This window comes from Fringilla coelebs, assembly GCF_963513975.1.
Source record: "Fringilla coelebs genome assembly, chromosome: 2".
Taxonomy (NCBI): domain Eukaryota; kingdom Metazoa; phylum Chordata; class Aves; order Passeriformes; family Fringillidae; genus Fringilla; species Fringilla coelebs.
In genome coordinates, this window is record NC_140029.1 from 3,063,754 (window position 1) to 3,087,072 (window position 23,319).

The following is a 23,319-nucleotide window of genomic DNA, read 5'->3' on the forward strand; positions in this document are numbered from 1 at the left end:
CAGGATTTGGACACGTTGAGGCAGCTTTAGTTTATCTGCAGCCGACTCAAAAGCCCAGCTCAGTCTGTGGACAGGCCAACTGAGCAGTTCCAGTTGAGTTTTAATTGGCCCTAACTTTGTAAAAGGCTCTGTGGTTGAGCAGGAAACACCTTTGATTGGAGTCCCTCTGCAGCCCTGGCTCTGCAGGGAGCTGGGTGGAAATTGGGGAGATCAGAAACGCCCTGGGCTGCCCCCAGTGACCACGGGCTGAGGGTTAATGGCTGCTGCTAATGAGGGGATGTCTGGGGACAGCTGCTGACCTGCTCTGTGTGTCCTCTGTATCACACCAGAACACTCGGTTTGCACACAGCAGGGAAGAAAAAAAGATTGATTGTCAATTTATGGGGCTTTTCAACCCACATTCATTGCTGGAAACATATTAACTCTCCTAATTAGCTGGGGATAGAAACCTGTTAACAGAGAATTTCTTGCTGGCCTGGGGAGTTCAGCAGAACTTTGCAGTTCCTGCTTTTCTCTGTCTTCTTTTTGTGAACTGTCAGAATTTCTCCCCACCCCTCTGTGATCATCTCTTTTATGGTTTATATCAATTCCTTTTACTGGTTGGCTGTATTTAACTGCCTTTGATAAAGTGTTTCTTCAGTGGGGTTGAGATGAGTTAAATGTTAAGGATTTATGACCTTGCTCATTTTTTTTAACAGTTCCTTGGGAAGATTTATGAATTATTTTATAATCTCTGAAATGCACTTGATTGTTGATGGGGGAAACTTCTCAGGCCACTGGATTTTGACTGTCCATAAGGTGTTTTTTGTCCCTCTAACCTAACAGCAGCAAAATGGGTTCAGAAGTTCATTTGTGCTTTATTCCTGGTACAGAAAGGAGGAACTGCTTAATATAGGGATGCCATGAAAATATGGTACTGTATTAAAATATGGTTTAGGTACATAAACTGAACAGCACAAGTTATTAAATGTTAATATACATAAAATCATAATTGCAGCATGTACTTGCATACTGATATACAGATATATAAAATCCCCACCTCCTGTTTATATAAGTAGTTACATCTTTGATTCTCTTTGAAACTTTGTAGGTTCAAACCCAGCTCTCAGTTCTTCCAGCTCTGATTTCCTGCTGCTGGAGTTTGCAGCATCACTTTTATTTCACTATTAGACCTTTTGTTTCCTACATGGCTTTGGGCTTTTGCACCCTGAAAATGCTGACTGTTTTCCACGTCAGACTTAACTGCTGAGACTTGAGGTGTCCAAATAATGTTAAAAACAAAGCACTGGCTTGGAAGATGGAGGGAGACAGCCTGAACTTGTGCACCTTGTGTGCTTGTGACTCTGTGTCTACTCTGTGAGTAAATGCTGGCAGCTTACTCAGCACAGCCAGCTCCCAGTTTCCTCCTGGTTGTACCATTTTCTGGCAACCAGTCACTAAAATCAGCAGAGCTCTGGTGAAGTGCTGAACTGCTGGGGACGTGGAGACAGGAGATGTGCAAATATTGAGGGAGTCTTGAGTCACCATTTCTCAGAGACTGAGAAATGTTCACTTAGAAATCAAATTCTCGCACTGAAGAGTGAAATCCTGCTCTTTGTCAGCAAGGCTCTTTCCCTGAAGGCTGGCAGAGGCACCTTCACCCTCCTGTGGTGGCTTTCTGCTCCTGTTGGTTATAAATTAGGGTTCTTTGACCTGGGATGTCCTAGCAATGTGCTCTGGGACAGGCCAGCTTGGGGTTGGAGCACTGTGGTCCCTGCCAGTCTCACCTGGTTTGGGATTCTCTGGGGTTCCTGGGCTCTGTTTCCAGCTCTGCCACTCATTTGATGCCTGACTGTGGTATTTTCTGGGGTCCCCATTGTTATAAATAAGAAGCTTGACTAGGCCAGTATTCAAGCAACAATCAATTTATTAATTAATTATGGTAAAGTATGAGCAAAACAGTGCTGGGTACAGTGGAGGCAGTTTTCCCTCCAACTGCACACCGATATTTGGGCTTACAGGTATTTATAGGGGTATTCAGAAGCTCTCTCAGCAATTTCTATTTCTACTTGTTTACATCACAATTCTATACACTGTTGTGATTTGGTTTTTCTCAGGATGCTCCCAAAAAAGAAGATCCCCAGATGGTGGTGGCAGCCTCCGAGACGTTGGTCCAGTTTTCACAAGGACAATGATGAATCCCCTCTGGTGAAGTCCAGCTCCCCAGATGTGGGTCCCCCTTGTTATCACAAGGACTATAAATCTCACAACAGTGATGTCCAGCTCCCCAGATGTGGGTCCCCCTTGTTATTACAAGGACTATCAGTGATGTCCAGCTCCCCTTGGTGGAGTTGTAAATCCTTGAGATGATGTCCATCTTCCTTTCTCAAGCTGTTTTTCTCAGTTTTGCTAAGGAGTGAGATAAGCACATTTCCTTTCTATATATTCCAAAGCTATAGTTTCAAGGATACAAACAATATTTTAAAATTATACTTCAAAAGGTTATTATTGCAGCCCTCTTTAAGGCCTGACTACAAGCAAAGAGCAACATCCTGAATGCTGTAATTCAAATGCTCCTAAATCAATCCAGGTTAATTGCAAACACAGGCTAGGTTCAGAGGCCTTCTTCCATGCTTTACTTTCCTCAGTTATTATTAGAATTTGCAGCCGTCCCATGGTTGGTGTCCCCACATATCACAATCACAAATACACACACTGCCTGTCTGTGCCAGACATGAAACACAGCTTTGTATTTCACATCATCGTTGGAAGGAAATGATGAATCTGACTCTGTGTTCTCAGAAGGCTAATTTACTATTATATTATATTATATTATATTATATTATATTATATTATATTATATTATATTATATTATATTATATTATATTATATTATATTATATTATATTATATTATATTATATTATATTATATTATATTATATTATATTATATTATGCTATACTAAAGAATACAGAAAGGATACTTACAGAAGGCTAAAAGATACTAATAAAAACTCGTGACTCTTTCCAGAGCCCTGACACAGATGGGCTGTGATTGTTCATTAAGTTAAAACAATTCACATGAAACCAATCAAACAATGACCAGTTGGTAAACAATGTCCAAATCACATTCCAAAGCAGCAAAACACAGGAGAAGCAATCAGATAATTATTGTTTTCATTTTTCTCTGAGGCTTTTCACCTTCCCAGGAGACGGAATCCTGGCGAAGGGATTTTTCAGAAAATCTGCCAGTGACCCCTGACCATGGGGAAATTGCAGTTTTTGCGAAGGAATTGCTCAGCCAGAGGAGAGTCTCCTGCATGGCGCTGCAGGCTGAGCTCAGCTTTAGCCTCAGATGGTGCTGAACCCCCTCAGGCCTGGCTTTGTCAGGCAGGTGGTTCTACAGAGGCTGGAGCTGGAGACAAATCCCATCTGCTCTGCCAGCAGCAGCCAGGTGGGAGGGCCAACACACCCCGTTTTCTGAGTGCCAGGCTCTTGTGTGACATCTCTGGGACAGCAGGTGGGATGTGCTGCAGAGGGATGGCTTGGGAAAAGCTCACAGAGAACCTTTGGGTGCCCTGCCCAGCTCTGGGCTGAAATTCATCCCTCAGCCTGCCAAACTGGTTTGCCCTTAATTTGTCCCTGAATGTGTTTCTAAGGGCAAATGGTTTATTTATGGTTTAGCAGTTTGCCTTTCAGCTCTTTCTGAAGCCACTGTGAAGTGACCACAGAGAGGCAGAGACCTGGGAATGCAGGGACAGGACAAGGGGAATGGCCTCAGACTGAGGGTGGCATCAGATGGGATATTGGGTGTGGAAACCCAGGGCACTGGGAATATTTATCTCTCTCTCTGCTCTGGGGTGCCCTGACCCCAGGGCAGCACTGACTCTGACCCTCATTCGTGGAGAAAGTTTCCCAGACTTCAAGATAGACTGGAATCCACAGAAGTGTGAAATAGATTATAGAGAGCAGTGCAGGTGTGTCACTGGGTGAGAAATTGAGGTTTTGGGGTTTTTAGTATGCTGTGGATGGAAGCAAGATGGAGGGCACAGGGTGTGGTCCTGGGTTTCTTCTTTATGCTTCTTCTTCCTCCTTCTCCATGGGTTTGGGTGGCATTTTGTAACTGGGCAGAAAAGTCCCCATTGCAGCTCTGTGGGATCAGTTATTGGGGTAAAAGGGAAAATAATCCAGGTGTCAGTTCTTCATTGGATAGTTCAGTCTTAAAAGTCCTTGGAACCAGAGATTGTTGGGCATTTTGTGCCTTCTAATGAAAAGCTGCAGAACTCACAGCAGTGAGACTGTTTCACTGATAAGAAATAATAAACACCTGAGTGTGAACATGAAACACCATCTCAAGTGCCTTCAATCCAGACCCAGAGAAACCCACAACTGGTACCCCCACAACTGGGAATGAGGAATTGTTCCCTGGCAGAGTGGGCAGGGGCTGGGATGGAATTCCCAAAGGAGCTGTGGATGCCCCTGGATCCCTGGAGGTGCCCAAGGTCAGGTTGGACACTGGGGCTGGAGCAGCCTGACACAGTGGGAAGTGTCCCTGCCCCTGTCCCACCCTGGAAACGGATGACCTTCAAGGTCCCCTTCCAAAACCCTTTCTCTTTGTTTTTCTTCTTCCCCAACCCACTCTATAATTCCATGATTCTCTGATCTCAAGCTCTTCTATGAACATCTCTCACTTACAAAACAGGCAGCAAAGTGAAAACTACTTACGTGTGTGCTTATAATAAAATTTTCTCTGCCTATTTTAAGCAGAGTATTTGAAAAAAAAAAATCCCATAACTCACAAAACTTCCTGCTTTTTATCCAACAGTTTCTGGTGCAAAAGGTTAAAGGAAAAAAGCATATTATTGTTTTCACCTTCACTGGACACGTTTGCAAACAATCACATATGTTTAGGGGATTTTGGTGCCAGCTGTAATTGTACCAAACTATATGATATTTCATAAATAAGCTGTCACTTATTCAGCATCTTTATTTAGAGGTGCTAAACAAGAGAACTTCTTCTCCCTGCCTGGTGGAATGCACATGGAGAGAAAAATGTGAGCAGTATAACCCATGGAATCATTTCACTTCTCAGGGTTGGTTACAAATAAAGTCCTACAGCCAAACACTCGAGCTCAGCGACTCCTCCTGCTTTTTAAAAGAGACCTGTGTGGGTTTCTCAGGGTCAGATGAGCCCTGACTGGGGGTTAAAGTAATCCAGCAGCAGCTGGAATGAGTCACTTGGAGGTCAGCAATTTGCTCACTCTGGGATTGCACTTCTGACTATGACTTGGAAAAAACAAGTGTATAAATATAAATAAATAAATCAATAAATAAAACATCCTGTTGTAGTGTTGAGGGTCCCCAGGACAAGGTGAGAGATGAGAATCTGACTCCAAGTTCTCAGAAGCATGATATGATATATGATATGATATGATATGATATGATATATGATATGATATGATATGATATGATATGATATGATATGATATGATATGATATGATATGATATGATATGATATGATATGATATGATATGGTAAAACTATACTATAGAAAGAGAAAGGAGGCATCAGAAGGCTAGAAAAGAATGAATAATAAAAATCCATGACTGACCAGAGAGTCTGACACAGCTGGACTGGGATTGGCCATTCATTAAAAATAATTCACCTGGAACCAATCAAAGATGCACCTGCTGGTGAGCAACCTCCAGACCCCATTCCAAGCAATCAGATAATTATTGTTTACAGTTCTTTTCTGAGGCTTCTCAGATCCTCAGGAGAAAAATCCTGGCAAAGGGATTTTTCAGAAAATATCCTGGTGACATCATCCAGTGGTGTTTTTACAGTATCACAGCTGATAATCAGGTATCTGCAGAATTTTCGTCCCATACTATTCTGTATATCCTCATAGAATAGCCTGCTTGGCATAGGATTAACAAAAAAATTTAAAATCAGTGTTTTTTAAATTGGAAAAGATTAAAATCAATTGAAGCATGGATGTAGGAAAAATAAATTGTATTAATTCTGCTCAGCATTGGGCTTGATATTTCCACAACTTGAATTCTGGAGGAATTTATGTTCAGCCTGTTTTTTCTGTTAATTACTTTTTGCATATAACATGAGAGCTCCTCATGAGTCAATTGCTCGCAGGGTTTCATGCAATATAAACAGAATTCTAGGGATGGAATTGGTAAACACTGTGCCACAACTTTTCAGCCTTTCCTTCCATCTCCACAGCCTTGAATTCCTCTTCTCACACACACGAGGCTCTCCATGTCCCTCTTGTGCTGGAAAGCCTCTGCATTCTGCACTGTGGAACAATTAAATGCTGGGGTAAGGATTGTTAGAAAAGAGCTTTCCTCACTGTCACTGTTGTCAAAATTATTGTGAATAACATTCACTGGAACAAAAGCACCTCCAGCCTGGATTTAAAGCTGGAGTTATAACAATTCCATGCTGTCTGAAAGGAGTTTGTGCTGAAATGCAATATGGAAGGAAATTGATGTTTTTCCTCAGTGGTGGCAAACCAGGATAGAGAGACCACTTATTCAAAAAGCAATTTTATTCTTTCTCCTCACAGAAAATACATTTTGGCCATGTCCTTTGTGCTACAGAATCATGATTGGGTTTATTTCTTCTGAAATCACAAGTTGAGAGCAAACAAGTTGTAGTCTCTCAGCAGGGTTTGGAACACTGAAGAGGTGTAAACACGTGCTGGGTTCTGAGCATTATTCATAATTAGAATATGATGAGGAAAATTAGAGAGCACCCAGATGGAAAGTAAATGTTTCAATACTTTTACATGACGCACAGTACAGAATTATTGATTTATTTATTTGTCACTTGAGGATTCAGTATTTGGGTTTGGTGCAGTCAGTGTAATTAACTCAGATCCTTCTGAGATCATATATCTCTTGGCTTGGATGGGATTAGAAATCCCAGCTGTGCTTTCGTGCTTATTTGCACATGCACAGCCCCCACAGAGTTGGTCCCAGGGACAGCAGCCTGGGCTTTCATGGATGGACTGGGGAGATGAATCAGCTTTTTTTTGTTGCTGTCATTCCCCAGGATTAACAGCCCAATCCTCCAGCCTTTGTCCAATCCGGGGCAGCATCCTACAAAAAATCCTCATTCCTGTCTCGGTTTGGAAAGACAGGTGCCTGCTAAAGGAGACAGGAGCCTCCCCTGAAATGGAGAATGCAAACCCTCCCCACCCCTCCAAATTGCTATGAATTTTAAATTAAGGGGCTCTCAGGCAAAAAATATGGGAGCAGGAAATAACAGTTCTTTAATAGGGTAGGAAAAAAATAAAATGATAAAATACAACAATGCAATACACTAGAACAACACTGACAGAGTCAGAACACAACCTGACACCCTGTGGGTCAGGGTGTTGGTAGCAGTCCAGTTGGAAAAGGGGCTGCAGTCCTCCTGGAGTGTCAGGCGTGGTTCTGTTGGAGCAGGGGAGTCCTGTAGGAAAGGGGTGAATTCTTCCTCTAAAGACCCATGGAAGTAGAAGCAGCTGCTGTTCCTCTGGGGAATCCAGTGGAGAAGAGCTGTGCTGGTGTGTCAGAATCTCCAGATTATATCTGGGTAGGAATGCTTGGCTCCTCCCTCTGGGCAGAGCATCTCACAATGGGATGTTATAGCTCTTATCAGTCATGTGGTGACATTCGATAGCCTCTTATCAGCAGATGTCCCCTGCTGAGGGACCCTGATTATGATCACTCAGGAAGAGAGATAAGGAGAATTGCCCACTTGACACCAGACAACTGCCATAGAGAGGGCAATAGAATACATCTTGCCTTGCAATCTGGAACATTCCCTTTAACAGCTTCAGTGGTGAGCACCTTTTGTAGTTCAAATTACAGAGATTTCACTGGAAGTGTCTGTGTGAATAATAAATAAGAGAGAAAAAGTTGTAAACACTCCCTAATGTTTACCTTTATGGAAAAAAAAAGGGTTTTGAACATCCTAAAACTGGGAAAACTCATACATTTCCTACCTCTGGGGATTTAAGGGATCCAAATGTGGCCCAGTCCATTTACTTAAAAAAGCAACATCTTTGCCTTGATTTCTGTCTCTACAAGAGAATTATGTCTGTTACTTTTGGTCCATGTTGAGATTTTCAGGTCACCCAAAATAATAAAATATTGCATCCTTCAGAAAAGAATCTTTGATTAAAGCATCTATTTCAAATAATTCCCCTCATTCTCTTGTGAATGGAATGCATCATGTTGTTTTTCACACTGGACTGATCACACTTCTGTTAAAAATAAGTGTCTTAAATCTGCTGCCCATGTATTTATACACCATTCATAAGACCCACTTGCACCAGACTGAAGTTTCCTTTATTATCAATTATTTTCTCATCCCCAAGGTGTTCAGAATCATTAGCTGGGTCCCTTGAGGCATCAAACACAGATGGTCCTGCCAAATACCCACATCTTACACAGTGCAGTTGTTTTTGCAGCCACTGGGTAAATTTATTTTTCCTGTAGCACTCTCTCAGTTTTCATTTTCTCCTTTTGGATTGTGGACTATGGAGCTGATCATAACAAACCCATATCACTGCTACCACTGCCACTGTAAAATCACCTTTTTGCTGTTTCTCCCCACGGAAACACAAAGATATTATAATTTTAGCATATTTTCTGTTGAGCTCTGTGACTCCTGTGACTTTGAGACTGTTGCACAAGCTCTGCCAGTGTCTGTTCTTGAGGTCTAAGTTTTCCTGGTAGAATAATAAAAGTTTTGTTCCTACAACTTTGCCTTTTCCACTCTTTACCTGCAGAATTCCTCAATATGTTCAGCTCAACAGGCAAATCAGGTAGCTTTGTCTAACTGCTCAGCCCTTGATGCTATTTGCCACTCATTGTGCCCTCCTCAAATTTCATAAATAGTAATTTTATATCCCCACATCAGTAAGAGCTGAGCAGGCAGAAAAGTGTCTTGTATGAAGAGCCTGAATTACAATGATTCATTTGTAACACACCTTTGTTATTTCCCTCTGCTGATTTTCCAGCTTTTACACTCCAGGGTTTTGTCCTGAAATCAGTGCTGGAATGTAAATTGCACTTCACAAGCGAAGGTTGATTTTATTTCAGTCCAAATCCATCATTTATATACCCACTAAATTCTACCAGGGCACCATCTGGTGAGGAGACAACGGGGTTGAATTACACATAATGCAATTATGGTGTGAAAACACAGCCCTCTCTGCTATTCATTAGATTGTGTTCCTAAAATACTTAGTAAAGATTAGAATGTAAACTAATAATACTTTTCATTAGGCCCATAAAAAATATCTCTGCAGATTTCACAGTGTGTGCATCTCTTAAAAAATGTGAGGCAGTGTTCATTGAAGGCATAAAAGGTGGACCAAAAGGGACTTTTCAGCATCACTCCTGAACTGCAGCTTCTTGACATTCCTCCTATGCTCTTTGGCTTTTAATTTTAATTCACTCATTTTAATGATGTGTCTGCTGGGCATCATCCCTGACACGTGACACTACATCAAAATAGAGGTGGAATTATTTTCTACAGAAGTGGCAAATCTTGAGGTTCATGAAAAGGAGCTGGTGGGAGCTGATATTGATCAAAACATTTTGAGTTTCCCAGGGATTTTTCTGGGGCTGGAATTTGCAGCATCATGTTCTGCCTCGTTTCCCTCAGTAATCAAAGAATTACTGTACAGATATCCCTGCAGTTTATGCTGGGTACAATTTCATCTTGCTCTTTATGCTTTAAAACAAGCCCTGAGAGATTTTTCTGTTGTTATTCCAAACAGAGTTTTCTCATGTTGTATCAGACTGGAATCTGTATTTCCAGAGGAATTTTTCTAACTTGCTTGGAGCCACCTGGGCTAGTGGAAAATGGTTGGAACTGGATGAGCTTTAAGGTCCCTTCAATCCAAACCATTCTATAGTTGTATTTCCATATATTTATTTAATTTGAGCACAGCTTTTTAAGGGGCAAACAGATGAAGAAGATGAAAATATGAGATGACGAGAGAAGCTGAACATCCAACATATTTACAGAACTGGGTTTTTTTTCCATGCATACACAAATATTTGTAGATATTTACCTAAACCTGATAAGGAAGTCCAACATTCATTCCCCATATTTATTCAAACCTCTAATTTCTTTATCTATATGTAAATACATAAAATATTTATATATATAAGTGCACCTATTTTATTAGGCTTATATGAAGAACACATAAGTTATGTTTTCTGATCTGATTTTAATTCATTTTTTAAATATTAAAGCATTTTATGCTGTGATAAATAAGAGCTCAAAGTATTTAATGGGAAGCATCATGGTCAATATACATCCTGTAATTTTCATTTGTGAGGGAACAGATTTCCTGGATAAAAGAGGCTGGGATTGTGCACATCACTTCAAGTTTTTACATTTCAGTTTAGGACTGAGATTCTGATAAAAAAATCTGCTTTGTTTTCCTTGTTCCTGATTTCTACTGAGAACAAAACCTTTGAACTAAAGGATAAATAATGAGAAAGAATATTTGGATGGGATTTTTTGGTGGTTTGTTAATAAATTCATCCTTTTAAATCAAATTAAAGTTCACTTGGAGGTCCCTGATTTTAATATTATTTTATGAGAGGTGGATATGTTGAGAAAAACAAGAAGAGTGGTGATTTTTCTTCATGTGACAGGCTATCCACACAATATAGGAAGTAAATAAAAATATAGGAAGGAAATAAAAATAGAATTTTTCTACTAAGTAAAGGAAGTTTTGGATCCATGACCAGTGTTTTCTTCCCTAGGAAGGGTGAAAGCCAGAGCAGGATTTTTTCATACTGCAGTGGTGGTGATTTTTCTGCTTTAATGGACTCACAGAAGATCCTAAGGTGGCAAAAGAAACAACACTTGGAGTAAATGCTATAAAATCCTGACCCGAAAAGAGCAATGCTCTCTTTAGTAAGAAGAAATTTGATTTTTCAAAATACAGATGTCTCATTTTGGTAGATTTTACCTGGCAGTATCTATCAAATATAAAGTGGTTCATGATTTGAAGGCATTATCTCTCAGAGCCACAAGTTTAGGTCACTGAAATTGCTTTAGTCCGTGGGCTTCATTTCCAACAGCTGAGCCCTCAGCTCACTGAATCTCTTGTTGCTGCTGAGGTTAATTTATCAGAAAACAAAAATAGATGTGACGTTTCACCCAGAAAAGCCTGTGTTTGTTTAAATTCTGCTAAGGTTTTTTTTTAGTCATAAATATTGCTGGCCTCCAAATGAGTTGTGTGGGAGTAGGATTCCTATGTGTCCATATTGCCTGCAGGATAATTGAAGTTGATGTGTTTTTTAAACTTCATATCACCAAATGCAAATGAAAGATGCATGGTAGAATTTGTTAACTTGGCTACAAACAGGACTGCTTTTCTTCTTGCTTTGGGTTTGGTTTTTTTTTTCCTTTCCTCAAGCTTGCAAATGTAGAAGTTGAAAGGTTGGCATGGAAATTCTTGTCTTGTTGATATGAAATTCTCGTCTTGTTGGTATGAAATTATTTTTCAGCTTCAGCTGGGGATGTTGTAATTCAGAGCCTGTTTGGGTGCATGAGGATCAGACCTATAAACCCTGCCTGTTTTTTTTTTGTTTTGTTTGTTTCCTTGGACAAATAAAAGCAAAAATTCACCTTTTCCGTGCTTTCCTGGCAGCTTTACTTGGAGGGACCATTTATGTTTGCAGGGATAAGTTGTTCACTACCTGAGTTTCAACTGAGGCTGTTAATCTGTGACAGAGGGCTGCCCTCAGCCACCTTTTTTTTTTAAGATCAGTGAACCAAAACTTGCCAATCTTTAAGAGAACAGCATAACAAAATTTCTCTGCTGGCCTGGGAACGACATCATCCATTGCTGGCACAGCTGCAGAAGATTTTCACACTGCTCCCCTGACTCATCCTGTCCCTCTGCATCTCCCTGCATGCAGGATTCGTTCCTCAGGAACTGGAGGGGTGATTTTTCACTCAGTCTTTCAGCAAATGTCTTTAGCTAGCAACAGTAAATAAGCCAGATGATGAACAAAGCTAAAGTTACAGCACAGGTTCAACGCTGCTTCCGTGCTTCTTAACAGAGTGTGATGGGCTGAGCTGAGAATATATTTACTTAATGTGAGCTGGAAGTCAACTCAGATACAAATCTTGAGAACCTAAGTACAGCCTGATCCCTGATGAGCTGCAGGGTTTTGATAGCTGACTCAGGCTTTAGACTATTTAGCATCAGCAAAAGCCTAATATTTACAGTGGAGCTGACATGGAAAGGCTCTAACCAGGGATTTTTGCAGCTCGGTGTTTAAATGTTTGGTACCTGCAGGTACCAAAGCCTGAGGCAAGAAAAAGAATTCATCACAGCATTCATTTCAGAGCCCATTTCATATTCAACCACAGCGTGCATTGTCATTTATGGAAAAATCAAGAGATTTCAAAATATATATTTTGGGATTTGCTTGGGGAAGCTTTTAAAAATAACTGCATTAAGGGAACGTGAAAGGAGAAAAACAAGGCCATTTTTTTCAAGGTAGGTAGCCTTGGACCAACCTGGGACCAACAAGAGGAAAGTCAATGTTTGCTTAGGTAAAGAAGAGGGTCACTGGCAGCTGGGCTGGGTGAGGAATTGTGTGTGCAGCAGGAGCAGGGCAGGGATTGTCCCTCTGTGCTGGGGTCCCTCCAGGGCTGGGTCCAGTTCTGGCTGATGCCTTGTGCAGGCTGCCCCAGAGCAGAGGCTGGGCAGAGCTAAAGAATAAAGCAGGGATTTATCCAAAGGATCTCCTGCATGGACCCACCTGGGGCAGCACCAGAGCCCAGCCAGGGCTGCACCCAAGATGACCCAAAACGGCCCCAAAATGCCCGGCCGGGCACGGGGTCTCTCCCTGGGATCAGCTCTGCTCCATTTGCACCTTGCAGTTCATTGTCCCATCCCAGCTTTAGCCCCTGCAGTCCCACCCTGCTTGTTTTTCTCTCTGCAGCCCACGGGGTTTGTGCTCCTGGCTGAGATTTGGCTCATTTGTCCTTGGTGCCCAGCTGGAGCAGGAATTGTTTTGTCTCCCTGCTCTGTGCACAGAGCTCACCATCCCATAATATGAACCCAGACCCACACACTAAAGCAGCACAGAACCTGAAAGATATAAAAGAATATAAGTATTTTATATATACAGAATATAGGAAATATAAAACCTGAGGCATCATGGCTCCTGCAGGAGAGCCCTGGAGGGGCTGGAGCGTGTCCAGGGCAGGGAACGGAGCTGGGAAGGGGCTGGAGAATTCCTGAGGGAGCTGGGAAGGGGCTGAGCCTGGAGCAAAGGAGGCTCAGGGGGCCCTTGTGGCTCTGCACAAGTCCCTGCCAGGAGGGGACAGCCGGGGGGGTCGGGCTCTGCTGCCAGGGAACAGGGACAGGAGCAGAGGGAACGGCCTCAGGCTGGGCCAGGGCAGGCTCAGCTGGGACAGCAGCAGGAATTTGCCCATGGAAAGGGGGCTCAGGCCTTGGAACTGCCCAGGGAGCTCTGCAGTGCCCATCCCTGCAGGTGTGCCCTGGAGGTGGCACTGAGTGCTCTGGGCTGGGGACAAGGTGGCCGTGGGGCACAGATTGGCCTCAGTGACCTTGGAGCTCTTTTCCGACCTAATTCATCCTGTGAGCCCACGGAGGTGTTGGGTACCCGGTGTCTCGTGAAGGAGATTTCTCAGCTCTGTGGTTGCAGCCTGGCATGGTAGAAGTTTCCAGGAGCTGCTCAGCACAGACCCTCACAGGGAGCAGCTGACCTGGCACCAGGTTTGTTTGAGCTTCAGAAGCTGCAAGGTGTGGTCTGGAACCAGGGAAGTTTGAAATCCAGAGAGCTCCAAAGCACTCTGAGGCCTTCCTGTAACCTGTGGCTCCAAATGATTATGGAAATACGAGAGAAAAAGCTGGTGGGTCAGCAGAGACAGAGAACTTGATAAGCAGCAGCTCAACGAATCAAGCTGGGGAGTGGAAAAAGAAATAATTTGGAGAGGAAGGGAGCAGTTGGGGGCAAGGCTTGGAAGGGGCACAAGTGAAGGAACAGGGAACCTCCAGACACAAACAACAGGTCTGAGGGGAGCAGCGATTTCACAGCAGACTTTGGATCCTGATAATTTAAATGGGTGAATCCTGGAGCTTTTCCAAGGGCTTGCATCCCTTGGAGTGCCGATCCTTTCTTTGGTTTTGTAAATTCTTCTGAGGGAGGTTGGTGCAATTATTTTATCCAACAGCCATGTAAGCCCTCAGGGTGGGATTTCCCTCACTTAAGTTCAGACAGATCCCAGCCAGACATCAGCAGCTGTACAATTCACCTGGGACTCTGTGGAGTCAGTGCAGACAGCTGCAGCTTTCCTGGGAGGGATTCTGTTTTAAATCTCTTTTAAATGCCTACCTGAGGAGGAGATGAGTGATGCAGGAGCCCTTTCCTGTCTAAACCCACCTACACCTTTCACTGCCTGCTGTTTAGTGCCTCATGCATATTGAAAGTTGTTGTTTGCCATTTCTCCTGCTTTATTGAAAGCTTTCAATGAGTTGTCTCAGGCACGGGGATTGTTCTGGAGAATTTCTTGGCTATTCTCTCAGGCAGAAGTATTCTCACAACAGTTTGTACAGCCTTCAAGTTTGGGGAAGGTAAAAGAGGGGGAGAGTGAGTGAAGGGGATTAAATTCATTATCTAGTAAACAGAAATTTATGTTAAATGTTTCCTGTGGATAACAATAATTTATTCAGCTCAAAACTTCAGAGAGCTAATTAAAATCACAGTTTTACAGTGCAAGCTTCTAGCAGAACTATTTTTTCCCAGAAGGTAGGAATATCAGAGTATTTTTAGGCAGGGAAGAAATTACTTGAGCTCATAATTATATGGGATCTTTGCTGACATGGAGAGACTGGCAAAGTCAAGATGTGCAGGCAGGAGTTGAGATCTTCCTGCAAAGAACTTCCATTCAAAGAAAAGTTTCCTTGGCTTGGTGATCAGAACTGGTGGCCCAGAGTTTATGCAGCAGGTTGAAGTGTGGGAAATGGATTTGTGGAGAGAAAAATGATTTGTAGAGGAAATGGATTTGTATTTGTAATGTAATAATACATTAAATAATATCATAACAATGTTAGTACCTTGTATACTTCACTGCACACAGCAAATAATAAACAAAACCATCAAAGAAGTTTTTCTATCCAGGAGAGAGGGGGAAATGTGGGAAATGGAATTGTAGAGAGCTCTCAGGGCCTGACAGAAGGCTCACCCAGTGTGCACCTGTGTGCAAACCTTGAGACAAGAAATGCTGACTTAGAAATGCCCTGGAATGGGACAGAGAGAGAAATGGAGCTAGGAAAAGTTTCAAAAGATGGCCTTGCAAATAAGAGTAGATACTGTGGAGAAACAGAACTGTGAAAGATGCATTGTAGTGGGACCCACAAGGGGCAATTTTAGATAATTGACTTTAAGGCATTTACAGCATGGTGTGGCTAAAGCTGATAGGCCCAGAAATGCTTAGAGTGCATTGTAATTAGGAAATAATTAGCTTCTGATTGTGATGGAGTGAATTATAACATCTGTATTGTCTCACCCTTCACATGAGACTGAAAATGGAATCAAAGTTTTTAAAACCCTCTCAGTTGCCCCATGTCTGGGTCAGGAAAGAGTCTTGTCTGACATTGAGGTGCTTTGCTGGGTCTCTCTATCCAATATTCCCAAAGTGGAAGCTTGGGATGCACTGCCCAGCTGGGTTTTTTTGTTTGTTTTTAAGGCCAGAGATAACACATGTCACACCCCTATCATCTCCCCTAGCTGAATGATCTAAATTCTCATGGATTTATTCAGGTTGGAAAAAACCTCTAAGGGCATCAAGTCCTGTTTACCCAGGACCATCGTGTTCCCCCAGTGCCACAACCACACAACTTCTGAACTCTTCCATATCAAAGCCACTACTAAATCCTCTGAAAGAAAAAAAGGCAACTCGGGTTTCCTAAAAGTCCTTAAAAATCCCATAAAATCCCAAAAATTTCCAAAAGGTCCTTCTAGAACCTCAAGCCTTACAAAGACCAAAACATGCTTATACCCTCTTTTAGATGTTAAGGACAAGGAATAACACAGCAATAAAAAGGACTGGAAATTAAATAACCTAAACAAGCTGGGTGAATTTGTGGTCCTGTAGAACTACTTTGTTCTCTTCATAAAATATCTGCTTAACAAGATAGAAACTTGGACCCCCCCCCAGAGAATATTCCATTTTTATTGTATAATCTTTAAAATGAGTGTTGGCACATAGACATTTTCAACATTTGGTCACTGTGGAAAAATGCTGAGATGCAATTGGGGTTTTTTTGCCTTAAGACTGAGATTGCAAAACCTGGAACAACTCTTTTTTTTTTTTTTTAATTAAGCTTTGTGATCAGAGGTGGAAGCCCTGTTTTATGAATGGGTACTCACACCCAGTGTCTTCAAAAGAGCCAGCTGAAATCTTTAAATCTGGTTTTAATAAAGGCAGGTCAGAGTAGCAAGAGGCAGAGCATGAAGCTTCTGAGGTGATAGGTGGAAAAATTAAAAAATGAATGCTTAAGAAAGTAAGAGAAAGAACTTTAATTTCTGTGCAGAGGTGAAATGTGAAAACCTCAGAGAGAAACCAAGGATTTTCTAGTGTCTGATTAAAAAAACACCCAAATTCTAACCCTTCAAAAGTCAGTAAGTAGCATGATAGACTGACCTGGCCTTCTTAGGCAGGGCTTTATTTTTTTTAAATTATAAAGGCCTTTTTGCAATTACCAGGTTTGCCCTCTGGGCTCACCTATTCAGGTTGGAGAGGACAAAGTTATTCTGGGGACGATTTGGAGCAGTTTTGAGGGTTTTTAAGGAAAAAAGGGAGAAGATTTTTTAAAATGCAGATGAAACTGCCCTGTTATTTGAGCATTTTATGATGCTCAGCAAGAATCTGACAGTTTTGAAAAATATACTGAGTGAGACATTGTGGTGAAGTCTTATTATTTGGACCGTGGGATTTGCTACCAAATTTATTATGTTGCATTTATTAGGAAGATCCCCTGAATTATGAACACAACAGAGGGATCTCCAGGATAATGAACAAAGTGTATTATGAGAAGCTTCGTGCTCGCTTATTGCTTGTCTTTGATTATTCATCAATTTGCAGCCCGTGGTAATTCACAATTCATCTGCCAACCATTAATGTGAATTACTGCTGGGATTATGGCTGGTTGCTGCATTTCCTTGCAATGTGAAAGAGAATATTGAACAGTCAATTGTCCAACATGTGTCTTTACTATGCACATAACTAGAAAAAAAACATAAGCCTACAAGTTGTGGATGTGCTTTAAGATCTGTCTTGAGTATTGTTTTTATTTTATGAGCCTCAAGGGAAAATCTGTTCAGGAATTGCCTTTACATTAGTTCTCCTGCTAGAAGAAAGGGGAAATGGAAGAAACAATTAATTCCTTCATGTACAAACCAGCCAAAGGGAAGATGTCATAAAATCACAGAATCATTGTTGGGAAATGTGGTAAAGCTCAGTGTTATCCATCCTTTAAATTAATTAACTGTGTTTTTTAAGTGCTAAAAAGATAAGCATCCACAGAAATCCTTGTCATTCAGTTATTTCAGTAACCAAGTTTTATATTCTTGACTCAATATACCTCATTTTCTACTGCATCTTTTACATTTTATAATGCTTTTTTCCTCTGCTTTTCCAAATCTTGAAATTTTGGGCAAAACTGAGGAAACTTTATTATAAATGCTGATGTCAAACTTCCTGTTAAGTTATTGAAAGGTATTTTTATTTTCCTTAAATCCCATTAAGACAAATGGAATTTAATAAGATTCATAACTACACCCTGGCCAGACACTGAAGTGTAAAAGTGATTTCATTGAAGTAAAATTTTTACACATCTTACATCGTTTATTTGATTAAATCTTAAAAGAACAAACTTCTATTCCACTAATTGTGCAAATTATTTCCAGAATCTGGACATAAAAGCTCCCAATATATGTCATTGTCAAGCATAACTCACTAATTACTAATTAACTTCATTAAGTAACAGCTGCCACAGAGGGAGGGGAAGAGGGAAAATCTAGCTTTGTGGGTTAAATCAAAATAAAATAGGGTTGTGTGTGTCCATTGCAAGGTCAAAATACTTCTCTATTTTCAATTAGGAGCAACTGTGGCTCCAAAAGTCTGCTTTGTAACAGTAAATGAAATTTAAATCCCCAGATGTGGAATTTTCACATTCCTGCAGAGCTGCACAATATACTCTGCACAGGTAGCTTGTCTTAGGTATTTAAAAATAGACTTCATGTGTTTTAATTAAAAATTACTGCCTAATAAATTCTGCAACTCTTTGGCACAAAGGCCATGACACATTAGCAGGAATTTCCAAATGAAAACTGCATTCCCAGCACCTTGTGGTGGGTCCTTTCATCACTTGGTCAGCTGTTCTGTCTCTCGATTCCAACAACAACAACATCCAGCTCAGTGAGAAGGAAATTAAATTTCAAATATTGAGTCCCTATAGAGAATGTCTCCTCGTGGCTCCCTTAATCAAAATATGCTCCACTTCAGAGAGGAAATTAAATCAAGGTGGCCAACTTCCCTCTCCTCCCTCTCCCTCCATGAACAAATCAGCCAGAACTGTGCTGATTTATTGAGGAAGAGAGTGATTTCTAAGGGGTAAAAAGTGCACTTGGAGCAAAAACACAATGTCCCTGCAAAGCAGAGCAGAATAGGATTTCCATTCCTGCTCTAGTTTAGTGGAAAATCTCTTTGCAGTGTTACCAGAGGTGTTCTAGATGTCCCACGTGGGGGAGGATGAAGAGTCATGCTGGGATGTGAATCCAGGTGAGCTGACAGGTGTGCCAGGGAATGTAGGGATGGATGCAGATTTAAATTTGTTTTTTGGCCCTTGCTGAGCTCAGTGTGGGAGGTAGGAGGTGCTTGGAATGTCCCTGGTCCTGGAGGGGAGCTTGGACTCTCAGGATCACCTGAGAGAGCCAATTCCTACTCACAGGGAGGTCCCAGGAGAAGTTAGAAACCCTGGGAACAAGGAAAATAACCCAAAAATCCCAGGGATGGCCCTTATCCAGCTAGGAACAGGAAAATAACCAAAAAAATCCCAGGGATGGCCCTTATCCAGCTGGAAACCAGGAACATAACCAACAAAATTCCAGGGATGACCCTTATCCAGCTTGGAACAGGAGAATAACCAACAAAATTCCAGGGATGACCCTTGCCCAGCTGGGAACCAGGAAAATAACCAACAAAATTCCAGGGATGATCATTATCCAGCTGGGAATAGGAAAATAACCAACAAAATTCCAGGGATGATCATTATTCAGGGTCTAGACCTCCCTCAAAAGTTTATCACAAGCTGATGGCCACCAGCTGTGTGGTCTTCCAGACCTTTTTGATTTTTTTCCCCTTTTAACCTTTCCATGAAAAATGTCCAACACTTGGAGCAAAGTTTACAACTCATTTTGTGAGAGAAGACTCAAGTAGGAAAATAAGGCTCAGAAAACAAAAGGGATTTTTTGGTCCCTAATTAGAAGTTTGCTGGGAGATGTTTAATGTCATGTAGGGGAATAAAGCACCCGAATCCTGTTCATTTTCTCTGGGACTCAGTTGCCATCTGTGCCTCCAGAGTCCAGTCTTTAACATTTTAATTTAAAAACCAGTCTATAGTCAAAACAGCTCAAAATCTATGTAGGTTTTCCACCAACCCATTGAGGAAAAGTGAATTTGAAAACTGCAGCACCTTTTGTCTGGGTTCTATGCAAAACCACCCTCCAAACTAAATATAGCAGTTTTTATTCCCCAGCAGAGAGGAAAACAAAGAGACCTATGTCTGTGCATAGGATTAGAAGACTGGAGACAGGATTTATTTCAAAAATAACCAGCCCCTGGGCTGAGAGCTGATCCCTGGAAGTCCTGCTACTCTGTTCAGCTGATTCAACAGAGCATGAGCTGGAAAAGGCAATGTGCAGACACCAGACTAAAGTCTAACAATTAAAACACCTCCTAATGAACCAGCAGTGCAGCATATGTCTCCCTGTCAAAAGCAAATAGTTTAACAAACATTACCTTGGATAATTTATGCTGTTCTGAGGGTGACTCACAGAAAGTTGGTGATTCAATGACCTATCTGGGTCTTGCTATTGTTAGATTGCCAGTTCCAGCTCCTTTTAAGTGCCACTCCAACAATGAGACTGATTAGGAGAGCGAAGCCTTATCAAAATGAAGCTATAAAAGGACTATTTTGCATGTTTGTTTGGAAATGCTAAATCCTAAATCTGGGCCTTATCTCAGCACTGAGGTGTCCAATCAAATGGTGTTTTACCCAGCAGCAACAAAGTGGCCTTTACTCTCATCACTGCACACTCAACATGAATCCCCAAAATCTACAGAGCTGCATTTTGGGGCATTCTTTCCTAGGGGAAATTTAGCAATTTTATGCAGAGTTAATTATTCAGATAATTTTGTGTCCACAGAGTTTTAATTATAATACTGTCAGCTGGTTCACCTGTTCCTGCTCAGTTCATGGTCATGATTGGTCCATGCTTGTTTCTTGGCCCCATCTACCATCACTGAGATAAATTACTTCTTGGAGACTTTAGTCTTGAACTTCTCTCTGAATCATAAAATGACAGAATGGTTTGTGTGGCAAGGGAATTTAAAGCCAATCCAATTCCACCCCCTGCCATGGCAGGGACACCTTCCACTGTCCCAGGCTGCTCCAGCCCCAGTGTCCAACCTGGCCTTGGGCACTGCCAGGGATCCAGGGATGGAATTCCATCCCAGCCCTGCCCACCCTGCCAGGGAACAATTCCTCATTGCCAAGATCCCACCCAGCCCTGCCCTCTGTCAGTTTGAAGCCATTCCCCCTTGTCCACTCCATCCCATGAAAATAGTTTCTTTCCATGTTTCTTGTCAGCTCCTTCAGGTATTGGAAAGCCACAATTAGGTCACCCCTAAGCTGAATAACTGCAGCAACAAGATTTCTTGTAGTATATTTTTCAAGAAAGTGAGCAGATGCTGTAAGACAGACTCATAAACTAAAAAAAAAATTAAATATTAGTGTTGTCAAAGAGAAGTGTAAGAAGTCACTCAAATGGCTCCATGCTGGAAAAGTTGGCTCCTTGGAATTTAATTCCCATTTTTATCCTGGAGCAGCAGCAGACAATGACAGTAAGCAAAATAAACAAATTTCTCTTATTTTCACGGATTAGTCCCTGGTGCAGATGTGGGGTCATGGAAGTATTTCCATCAAGGGCCACCAAGATCATTTTTATTTCATTGTTGTGAAATACAAACTGTCTGCTGCAGTGCCCTGTACAGCTGGTGGGTTGTGATTCCTGCTTAGAGACCCAACCCAAGCTCCTCCAAACTCACCTGTTGGAACCCTGGTTACTGAGAATTCCAGCCTGTCTGTGCTTCTAGGCACTCACCCCCCAGAGAACACTGCAGTGACCTGAGGGCCTGGAGAAGCTTCCAGAATGGAATGACAGAACTGGGATTGTGGGGGTGCAGTTTGGATAGAAGTGTGTGATATCACAGGGTGGGAAACTCAGAGTTGGAGGGTTTAGAATGCAGGAATAGACAGAAAGCAAGGTGGAGGCTTTAGGGTGGAGGCTGCTCCTTCTTCACCTTCTTCTTCACCTTCTTCACCTTCTTCACCTTCTTCACCTTCTTCACCTTCTTCACCTTCTTCACCTTCTTCACCTTCTTCTTCACCTTCTTCTTCACCTTCTTCACCTTCTTCACCTTCTTCACCTTCTTCTTCACCTTCTTCTTCACCTTCTTCACCTTCTTCACCTTCTTCTTCACCTTCTTCTTCTTCACCTTCTTCTTCTTCACCTTCTTCTTCTTCACCTTCTTCTTCTTCACCTTCTTCTTCTTCTTCTTCTTCTTCTTCACCTTCTTCTTCTTCTTCTTCTTCTTCTTCTTCTTCTTCTTCTTCTTCTTCTTCTTCTTCTTCTTCTTCTTCTTCTTCTTCTTCTTCTTCTTCTTCTCCTTCTCCTTCTCCTTCTCCTTCTCCTTCTCCTTCTCCTTCTCCTTCTCCTTCTCCTTCTCCTTCTCCTTCTCCTTCTCCTTCTCCTTCTCCTTCTCCTTCTCCTTCTCCTTCTTCTTCTTCTTCTTCTTCTTCTTCTTCTTCTTCTTCTTCTTCTTCTTCTTCTTCTTCTTCTTCTTCTTCTTCTTCTTCTTCTTCTTCTTCTTCTTCTCCTTCTCCTTCTCCTTCTCCTTCTCCTTCTCCTTCTCCTTCTCCTTCTCCTTCTCCTTCTCCTTCTCCTTCTCCTTCTCCTTCTCCTTCTCCTTCTCCTTCTCCTTCTTCTTCTTCTTCTTCTTCTTCTTCTTCTTCTTCTTCTTCTTCTTCTTCTTCTTCTTCTTCTTCCTCTTCTTCTTCTTCTTCTTCTTCTTCTTCTTCTTCTTCTTCTTCTTCTTCTTCTTCTTCTTCTTCTTCAACGGGTGGTTGGGTATTGGGTTAAAAGGGAAAATAATTGAGGTGTCATTTCTTAATTGGACAGTTTGTCCTTCAAAGGCCTTGTAGAAAGAAAGATATGGCTCCATTTTTAATTTGTTAGAGTGAAGTGCTATAGAACTCAGGGTTTGTGAGATGTAAAAAAGATCAGAACTGATAAACATCTGAGTTCCAACATGAAATACCCTCTCACACACTCATCTTTACATTTTATATAGGAACACCCTTTGTGTTTATATTAAATAACTGCATTTGAGAAAGGTGGAGGAGCTGAAGAGAGATTTTACACCACATTAAGCTCAGGTGTGGTTTATTCATGGAGGACACAGAAAACCAGGTTATCACAGGCTAAGAGCCCTTCACACAACAGCTGATCCAGGATGGCAACTCGTGTGTGCTTTGTGTTTGCCCTGGATTTCCCCTGCAGAACAGGAGGTAATTTATGCAAACGTGGTTTTTTCAATGAAAGCTGGTTGAGTAAACTCAAATTACCTTTCCTTTCCTGCCTGCAATGCACATGTAAGAGAAAAGGAGAGCAGCAGATGCATATCAAATTTATTGTTTCTTGGTATCCCAGGCAGGGCAATATCTGCTTCTCTGGCAAGGCCTGACTGGACTCTTTCTAAAATTGGCAGCTATCACTGACTTGAATGGGTATAATATTCAAACTAAAGATGTCTCTTTATGTAAATAAGAAACATATTTTATATTCTCAGCCAGTATCCTCTAGCACAGCCTGAATGTGTTTCTGAACAACCCATCATTACATCTTAAAAAAACCCCAAAAACCTCAACATTTGTTTGTTTGTGTAACATTTGTTTTAACTCTGTGAATTGTTTATGCCTGGTG